At 43.4% G+C, this 9,293-nt stretch overlaps 1 protein-coding gene across 3 annotated transcripts in view; it reads left to right on the top strand.

The window, feature by feature from the left end:
• Window positions 1-825: 825 nt before the first annotated feature.
• Window positions 826-9,293, top strand: part of EZH2 (enhancer of zeste 2 polycomb repressive complex 2 subunit) — a 77,901-nt gene continuing 69,433 nt past the window's right edge. Inside the window, exon 1 of one of the 3 annotated variants that reach the window (XM_075828585.1) lies at window positions 826-1,173. The gene's annotated coding sequence lies outside the window, so the exon portion shown is untranslated. Of the gene's footprint in view, window positions 1,174-1,197; window positions 1,587-9,293 lie in introns of those variants that run through there. The other 2 variants (XM_075828586.1, XM_075828587.1) reach the window with 2 other exon arrangements.

The following is a 9,293-nucleotide window of genomic DNA, read 5'->3' as shown; positions in this document are numbered from 1 at the left end:
TGTGGAATCTGGTGCAGAAAATTCACACAAAAATTAGGCAATATTGCAGGCAAAATCCACTCCTAATAGGGTATGTTCACACACACGCCATATCCACCCTTGGCGCCGCAGGTAATTCTGGCAATTGACAAATTGCGGATTAAAAGTACTTACCGCAGGTCAATTTGAGCGTTTTCTCCACTCATTTACGCAGCGTGGATGAGATTTGTTCAAACCCCATCCATCTGCTGCTACGCTGGGGATTTTCCACAATGAAATCTGCTGTTGAAAATCTGCAGTATTTGTGCCAGTGCTTTTTTTTTTTTAATGTGTTTTTAGTTGCTGATGTGGAAATAGGTGCAGTTTTTTTTAAATAAACTTTTCAGATAGAATTCTAAGGCAAAAACACAAAATAGATTAACATGCTACAGATTTTAAAAAACGCACTGCAGGCCAATTTACACGTGGAAAAATTCTGCACCGTGTAGACGAGATTTCTTAATCTCTTACTATGCTGGTACTGTATTACACTGTGAAAATCTGCATGTAATACGCATTGTGTGCATTTGGCCTAAGGCTTGGTTCACATGTCGCAGTCACAATACCTGTTTTGCTGCGTCTCACGGCTCAATAGCTCACTTTTGGCAAACCAAAAAAAAATAAATATATATATATATAGACAGTTTGACCGCGACCTGTGAACCCAAACTTAATTAACGTAATGCAGTTACGCACAGCAGCTAATGCACCTGATTGGTTGATATGGGGCTGCACAACTATATAAAGTTACTCAATACCTGACTAGGATGCCAGCATTGCCAATAGAAGAAACCGCCGAACATTTACATGAGCTGTAGAACGTAAAAAGCCGCCGTAGGAGGGCCAGAACTGCGTGCGGAATCACGTGTCCGAGACAACCCCGCCCACGTCACTATTGGAGCAGTAAACGTTAACGCGGTCAACGGCCAGGTCCGAAATTCAAACTTTTACCGCCCACTTCCTTTCTCCCGCCAGTGGAGACCGTGCAAATAGTTAAATGACTGAAAAACGGCAGCGGTTTCGGTGGTCTGGCGGTAGACAGTTTCCGGTCTACCAAACGGTTAAACAAATATGTACGGATATGTGATATACAGGCCCGTTTATAACAGACTCTCTGAGGACATAAGTCGATACTGTACTACTGGGCAGTCTGAGGTAAAATGCTTAAAGCGACACTAAAATTCCATAAAGCGAGCAGCTTCACTGACACCCGTGCGAGCCAGGAGGAAAATAAGTAGTTGTGCGCGCGCCCGACACAGGAAAAGCAGAACAAAGGATCCGGAGAGCGCGACTGGATAAGGGGGAACTGCTGGCGCCGGCTTCGTTTCCCTCTCTGCGCCCTCATTGGCTCTTCTTGCTTAGAGCGCCGCTTCAGCAACCAATGAGGAAAGTGTGGTTAGGCGCCGGTGTGGGCGTGGTAGTAGCCGGGGATAGGTGGATCAGGGAGGTTAGTTTGGCGCCCGGGACCGGTGCGGCTGAGTGAGCTTGGTGGTCACATACTCGTTTGGGGGTGAAAGAGAAGAACCGGCGGAAGAGGAGGAACGACAGAGGAGACCGTCACTCATACGGTAATTCACGCTTGTCCAGTGTGCTGGTTACAGTGGGTTATAGTATGGGCCCTGTATGAGTGCAGGCGAGGACAAAGGGGCCGCCCCCAGCTAGGGAGGAGGCGGGGCTTCCTGCAACAGCAGAGCCACCCTGCACTTTAGGGATGTAGGTATAGGGTCAGTATAAGGACAGGTGCTGCTCGGGTACGTAGACTGATGTGAAGTTTCCCCTGTGAATGTAATGCGCTGTGCATGCGGCGGCTCTACCGGTGCTGCAAGCGTCAAAGTGTGACTGTCACATTATGAATGAGAGCGGTGCATGAAATCTTTCTGACATATGTCTGACTCACTCTCCGATTAGGTGCAGTGCAAAGTTCAAGGCGTCTGCAGCGTATTAGAAAGTAACAGCGCTTACAATAAAACTTTATTACATACTGTTGTTTTTGACAAGTTATAACTCCAAATCAGACAAGTAAAACTTTTTATTTTTTACTAAGCAATCATTCTTGTATCTTATTACTGTATGTGACTACCAAGCTCTCATTCAATATTTGTGGTCGGTGCATTTTTATAAGGTGGCAGAAAATGCTGCTCCATCGGTAGGACAATTGTCAGGTGGTCCTGTCCGGTTTTGAGGGTTGTAGTGGTGCGCACACTTGTGTAGACAGTTGCAAGAAGATGTCACATGTCAGATTATAGTATGTGCACGACGCCTTAACGATAAATCCATGGCCTTGTCACTAAGCTTCAGAATTTGCGTGTGACAATATCTTCCGCCTAAATAGATGTCACTGTCCACATCTGCATCGAGTGTTTTTGTTTATTTTTAACAATAGAAGTCAATGGCATCAGTAGCAGTAAATGTCTTATTTTCAGTAAGCACAATAAACGACTTCTGCCTCAACTGTATGGAAAAACGTGGTGTAAACCAGCGGCAAACCTTTACTTGGATCCTCGTTCTGTGCTGCAGAACTACATGGGAAACGTCCGACTCATTTCAAGCGTAGGACACGAGAGCAAGTCACACGTTTTTCTTTTGCTATGACAGTCATGGCGTGCTGGTGGCAATAATGTCTAACTTTTTTTTCGTTTCTTCATAGTTCTATCAAATGTGAAATTATATTTTGTACAAAGGTATATGGAGAAAATTGGTTAGTGGGAAAGTTCTGTAAATCGTACACTAGCCACAATTCATTCAGACCTCCTTCACACAGCGTATTCAACTGCATTCAAAAAACAAAACCCATGCTTTTGGTGGCATTTTTCCTGGCACTTTTCAATGGTTCTATAGAGAAGCCTATGAAAAATACCACACACAGAGCACGCTGCCCCTTTATCAACCCTTCTACACCAGTTTTTTTTGGCATAGAAAAGTCGCAATGGGGCCCAACGGTCGCAATTGGCGTTGGATTTGAAAAGGGGGCGTGACCACAGGCGCCCAAGAAAGTTATTATAATTTATGCCAGAAAACTGGCTCAAATTCTAGTGGAAATTTCACTCTGTGGGTCGTAGCAAGGTAGAGGCCAGTGCAGGGCCTCATGCCTTACTCCCCCATTTGGACAATTAAAGTGTAACTAAACGTTTGATAAACTTCTGACATGTCAGAAGTTTGGATTGGTGGGAATCCGAGCACTGAGACCCCCCAACAATCGCTAGAACGAAGCAGCTGAAGCGTTCGTGTGAGTGCTCAGTCGCTTCATGTCTGTTTGGCAGGTGAATTGGAGTTACAGAAACCGCATAGCACAGCGAGCTATGCTGTTTTTGTAATTCCTGGGTTCTGGAAACCGGGTAGCTCGCTTTGCTGCACTGTTTTCGTAACTTCTATGGGAGTTACGGAAACAGCATAGCAAACTCGCTTGGCTATTTCCGTAAACCCGGCCACCTCGTAAATCGGTGTCCGGAGCCCAGTGGCAGAAGTTAGGATCGGGGTCCCGTTCTAGCAATAGATGCGGTACCAGTTCTGGTACCCGCACCTATCGGACGTTTATGGTACTATGGATATGCCATAAATGTCTGAGTTGGGGATAACCAATTAAGGTCTACTAATAGGTCACAAACTGTACTAGCGAAATGCACGTGACTGCAGCACGCTTATTGTCTTGTCTGCAGCGACTTACATGACTGTGATGATGTGGTTGTAGGCCCTTTGAGTGTGGCGCTTCATCAATATGATAGGTGGGAGGTCTGCCGCAGCGTAGTCTTATGTAGTCCGGGACCTAGTCCAATGCTGCTGGCTGAACTGCCGTACTACCGCTAGAGCGGGGGAACCCACCCCTTTCCTAAGCTCCTCTGCACTAGCATCAGTATGTTGATGCTATGTGTGTAGGACCTAGTTCCATGGCAACCAGGAAGCCAGGCACTCAGTACTGCAGAATAAACTTTATTCTGCAGAACTGACTGAAGCGCCCGTCGGCGATCGGCGGGTTGGCGTCCTCTGGTATACAGAGAAAAGATCCAAATTAAATTTAATTATGCGTGGGCTAATGTTTTCGTGCAGGAGTTGATCTGAAATGTCCAAATTCCTTATTTTGTATTTTAGGTTACATAATGTCTTATTTAGTCATTAACACATTGCTGACACGCTTCCGACTGAGAAAAAAATGTCATGGATAAAACCGGCACATGTGGCTGTATTGTAGAAACCATACAGATACTGTAATAGCAAATGTTACATATTTGAGCAATTTCTTAAAGGGGTTGTCCAGTCCCTAAAAATAGTTGGCCTGTTCTCTGGATAGGCCATCGATATCTGATCAGTTTCCGACTCCCGGGACCCCCGCCGATCAGCTGTTTTGAAGAGGCTGCAGTGCTCGTACGAGCGCTGCTTCCACTTCATTCCTTGCTTGTACTACCAATCGCCAACACACTTGTAGCGGAGGTTCACAGTATTACATCCATTTTCCCATTCACTTCAATAGGAAAAGGCTGTAATACTGTGTGCCGCCACTACAAGTATGTCAGCGATTCACAGTGTGAGCAGATAAGGAAGTGGAAGCAGCGCTTGTACGAGCGCTGCGGCCTCTTCAAAACAGTTGTTCGCGGCTGGTCCAGGGAGTCGGACATTGATCAGAGATTGATGGTCTATCCTGAGGACAGGCCAACAATTTTTAGGGACTGGACATCACCTTTAATCATGTTCTACAATAATGGGTTTTTATAATCGCTCACAAAATGCAGGTTTCTGTTGCAAACTATATTCAAAAGCTCAATGAATCTTGTATATTTTTGTAGATTGCCTTTCTATGCTCATATATATTTAAAATGTATCGGATTTAGAACCTAAATCCTCTCATGACCTTCCTGAATGAGCACAAAGATTCTTACTCTGTGGTTGGGGAAAGGCTTTTATATTATTGCATATTTTATTAAATATTGTCTACAGAAAAGTGATTGAGCAATATATCATGAAACTATCATGCCTCTTCTCAATTACCAATGTTACTTAGGGGAATGAGAAACGCTGACATGCATGTTTTTATGAAGTGTGTAGTCTGTACTCTTTGTGTCTAGAGAGGCAGATACCATTGATGTCACAAGGCAAGATTATTTGAATTTACATAGTGTTATACTTTCAATAGCAAGCTTCTGATCATGATAAAAAACCATTTGATTATTATCATAACACAGGGCTCATTCACATGGCTGTATGTATTACAGTTCTGTTTTGGTACAGAGCCGTAATAATGCTGCCATAGAGGTCCATGAGGCCTTTACTGTATTCTTCCAAATTCAGATGGAAGTGCTTTCTGTCTTCATACAAGAAAAAATTGTGCCACGTTCTATTGGGCACACAAACATTCACAACAAGTTTCTTTGGGTGGTTTTATTAATTGGAATAAAATGTGAAAGTCTCCTAATATATTGTATAAGTGTTGTAGTCTTTCTACTATTTTTCGTGTTTGTATTCTTAAAGGGAACCTGTCACCAGCATTTCACCTATTAAACCAGCAATACCTGGTGGTAGTGGGTGAAAAATCATTTCTATATAACCTATAATTGTCTTCTTAGTCGGCTCTGTAGCTTTAGTATTCAGTTTTTTAGTTTACCCACACCGTATGCTAATGAGCATAAAAGAGATCCTCAAGTTTTTCCAAGTTTACCCCGCCTCCTTTCTTTTGATTGACAGCTACTCTCCTTTACCCAGCGCACTAAATCCCACACTTGTGCATTGATGTCCTCTTCTGGTGTGTGCGCACAAAGGGACACCGGATTATTACGATAAAAGGCGCAAAATGTTTGCAGACCGTTATTTACAGTCGGAGGAGGCGTTTAGGAGCGGGGATAATGGTAATGAACTTTTGATAGCAGCGGCCAGTGAGGGATAAGTAAAGTTCAATAGGTGAAATGCTGGTGACAGGTTCCCTTTAAGTTTTCAAATTATGAATATTTGTGATTTCAAGTGTGTTACATGACTAATCCATGGAGGTATAATGTGCAGGGATGTAGCTGCCTTGCTGTTAACTGGAGGGCATAGATTAGAGAACCGTTTTTACCTCATGGTGTATTTACTTTGAGATACAAGTTTATATACAGTACGTGTGTTAAGGTCCTATTACACAGGCCGTGAAAATGAGCGCCGATCAACAAGATAGCTCGTTGATCGGCACTCGTTTGCTCCTTTCACGAGCAATTCTAGGTTATGTATAGGGACAAGCGATTGTTACCACGATCGTTCATCTCCATACGTTTTCATCATGTCGGCAGCACATCTCACTGTTTACACAGGGAGATGTGCTGCTGACGCCGATAATATTTAATGCTGCATAAACGAGCAGATCAGACTATGAACGAGCGTTTGATCGTTCATCGCCTGATCGTTGCCCTGTTTACATTGGGCAATGATCGAAAACGAGTGTTCATATGGCCGCTGTAAAAGGTCATTTTAAGGCTACGTTCACACATAGAGTAATTGCAGATTTTCCGTTAGGATTCGCGGACAGGAAATCTGCAGCGTAAAACAGTAGCAGCAAAGTGGTTGAGATTTAAAAAATTTGATCAACACACTGCAGGAAATTTTCATGCATAAATTGACCCAGGGTGAAGATTTTTTAATCCACAGCATGTCAGTTTTTTTTCTCCGTAACGGCTGCATATTTGTTGCGGACTTTCCCCATTGCGTTTGATGGGAAAGTGAAAAAATAGCAAGTGTTGCGTTTTTTTGCTGGGGGAAGCTGCGCGTTTGCAGCAAAAGTAAATAATGAAAGAAAAAAAAAAGTCCATACTCCCCTTCCCTAGCATTCACATAGCAACTCTTTACTAATTCCTGCTGCAGCCGATCACAGGCTACAACGGACTCATGGGAGAAAACATCGTCCCAGGAGGCTGGCAGCACAGACACCAGCCCTGGGAGGAGTGACCTGTCACATTAGGAGACCGGGGGTGAGTATGGAGGTTTTTTTTCTTAATATTTCCTGATCTGGTTTCCTCAGCGGCAAATCCGATTTATGTAAACATGTCCTGGTAGTTTAGAGTTTCATTGTGCTCTAGTTGCCTTATCAAGGGAAAGACCGAATAAAGGCTTTCCATGTGCTAGCCTTCATAAATTCGTTGGTACTTGTTTTTGTGTAATTAAAAAAAAAAAAAAGCGCTTTCATTTGTTCCTCTTTGTTCTAATAAAGTTTGTAGTTAAAAAAAGAAGGCAAACTTTTTGGAGGCATGGTGGACTCATCCCATGTCATGATGGATCCATCAAGTGGATGCTATGAAATGAAGCCATGACGCCAGTGTAAAAGGAGCTTGAAGGGTGTTCGGCCGGTGCAGCGAGCACCAATCAACGAGACCTCGTTAATCGGCGCTCGTTTGCTCCTGTCACACGGATGTATGTATGGGGACAAGTGGTCGTTACACCGATCGCTCATCCCCATACGTTATCATGTCGGCATCGCATCACCCTGTTTAGACAAACAGCTATAATATTTCACTTTTTTTTTTTTTAGAACGATATGATCATCTGCTGATCGCTGCCCTATCAGGAACGAGCATTCTATGAACGCTTGTCTGCCCAATAATTGCCCAGTGTAAAATGGCCTTTAGAATGAGCAGATCAGTTAGCTTCGTCTACAGTACCAGTCAAAAGTTTGGACACACCTTTTTGTTCCATGTTTTTTTTTCTTTTTTCTACATTGTAGACGTTGAAGAAACATGTATGGAATTAAGTAGTAAACAAAAGCATTAAACAAACCAGAATTAGTATTTTAAGGTTTTTCAAAGTAGCCCCCTTTTGCTTTGATGATCGCTTTGCACACGCTTGGCATTCTCTCAATCTGCTTTATGAGGTAGTCAGCTCGAATGGTTTTCAATTCAGGGCTTGTCCATGTGTAACGGAATTGCTGAGTATTTGCGGACAGAAAATACGCAGCAGAATGCAGTAGCAGCAAAGTGGGTGAGCTTTAACAAATTTCATCCACACACTGCGTAAAATTTCTGAGCAGAAATTCACCTGCGGTGCGTATTTTTCGTACTACAGCATGTCAATTCCTGCTGCGGAACGTGAACTCAATTGCTGCGTTTTTCTGAGGAAATATCGCCATCACCCAGCATTGAAAAAACGCAGCAATATCTGCACCATTTTTTGCAATAAAAAACGCAGAAAATGGTGCGGTTTTTCCGCAGCGGAATTTGTTCTAATTTCTGCATTACGTTTGCACAAGCCCTAACAGGTATGCCTTGTTGAGTTAATTTGTTGTATTTCTTTCCTTCGTAATGTTTGAGATCATCAGTCGTGTTGTGCAGAGGTAGGATTGGTACACACTTCCCTACAGTGTTTAGCCCTACTCAACCACTGTTCTAGTTCACATTATGGCAAGAACCACTCAAATAAGTAAAGAGAAACAACAGTCCATCATTACTTTAAGACATGAAGGTTAGTCAAATCCCGTAAAATTTAAAGAACTTTGAAGGTATCCTCTAATGCAGTCATGAAAACCATCAAATGCTATGATCAAACTGACTCTCGTAAGGAGCGCCCTCGGAAAGAAAGACCAAGAGTTACCTCTGCTGCAGTTAAGTTCGTTACCAGACTCAGAAATCGCAAATGAACAGCACCTCAGATTAAGGCTGTGTTCACATTCGCGTTCCTTTCTGCTGAGGGGTTCCGTCGGAGGTTTCCGTCAGCTTAACCCCTCAACGGAAAGGCAAACTGAAACCTTCGCTTGAACTCAATGGTGACGGAAACCTATCTAATGTTTTCCGTTTGTCACCGTTGTGACAGGGTTCAGTCGTTTTGACTGACTCAATAGAGCAATCGACTGCGCTATTGGTTCCGTCAAGAACAACGGAACCCTGTCACAACGGTGACAAATGGAAAGCTTTAGCGATGTTTCCGTCACCATTGAGGTCAATGGTGAGGGAATTGGAAGCTAAGGTTTGTTTGCCTTTCCGTTGAGGTGTTAACCAGACGGAAACCTCAGCCGGAACCCCTCAACGGAAGGGCAACGCTGATGTGAACAGGCCCTAAGCATATGTGCATCACAGAGATAAAGTGCTAGACACATCTCAACATCAATTGTTCAGAGTAGATTTTGAGAATCAGGCCTTTATGGTTGAATTGCTGCAAAGAAGCCACTACTGAGGAATAACAAGAAGAAGAGAATTGCTTGGGCCAAGGAATGGACACTAGACGAGTGGCTATCTGTACTTTGGTCTAATGAGTAAAAATGTGATATTTTTTTTGTTCCATCCACCATGTCTTTGTGAGACGCATGAAAAGGTGAGCGGATGTTTTTTACA

Source organism: Rhinoderma darwinii, chromosome 5 (assembly GCF_050947455.1).
Source record: "Rhinoderma darwinii isolate aRhiDar2 chromosome 5, aRhiDar2.hap1, whole genome shotgun sequence".
Classification (NCBI taxonomy): domain Eukaryota; kingdom Metazoa; phylum Chordata; class Amphibia; order Anura; family Rhinodermatidae; genus Rhinoderma; species Rhinoderma darwinii.
The sequence above is the reverse complement of the archived record's forward strand: the minus strand, read 5'-3'. Positions and strand labels throughout refer to the sequence as shown.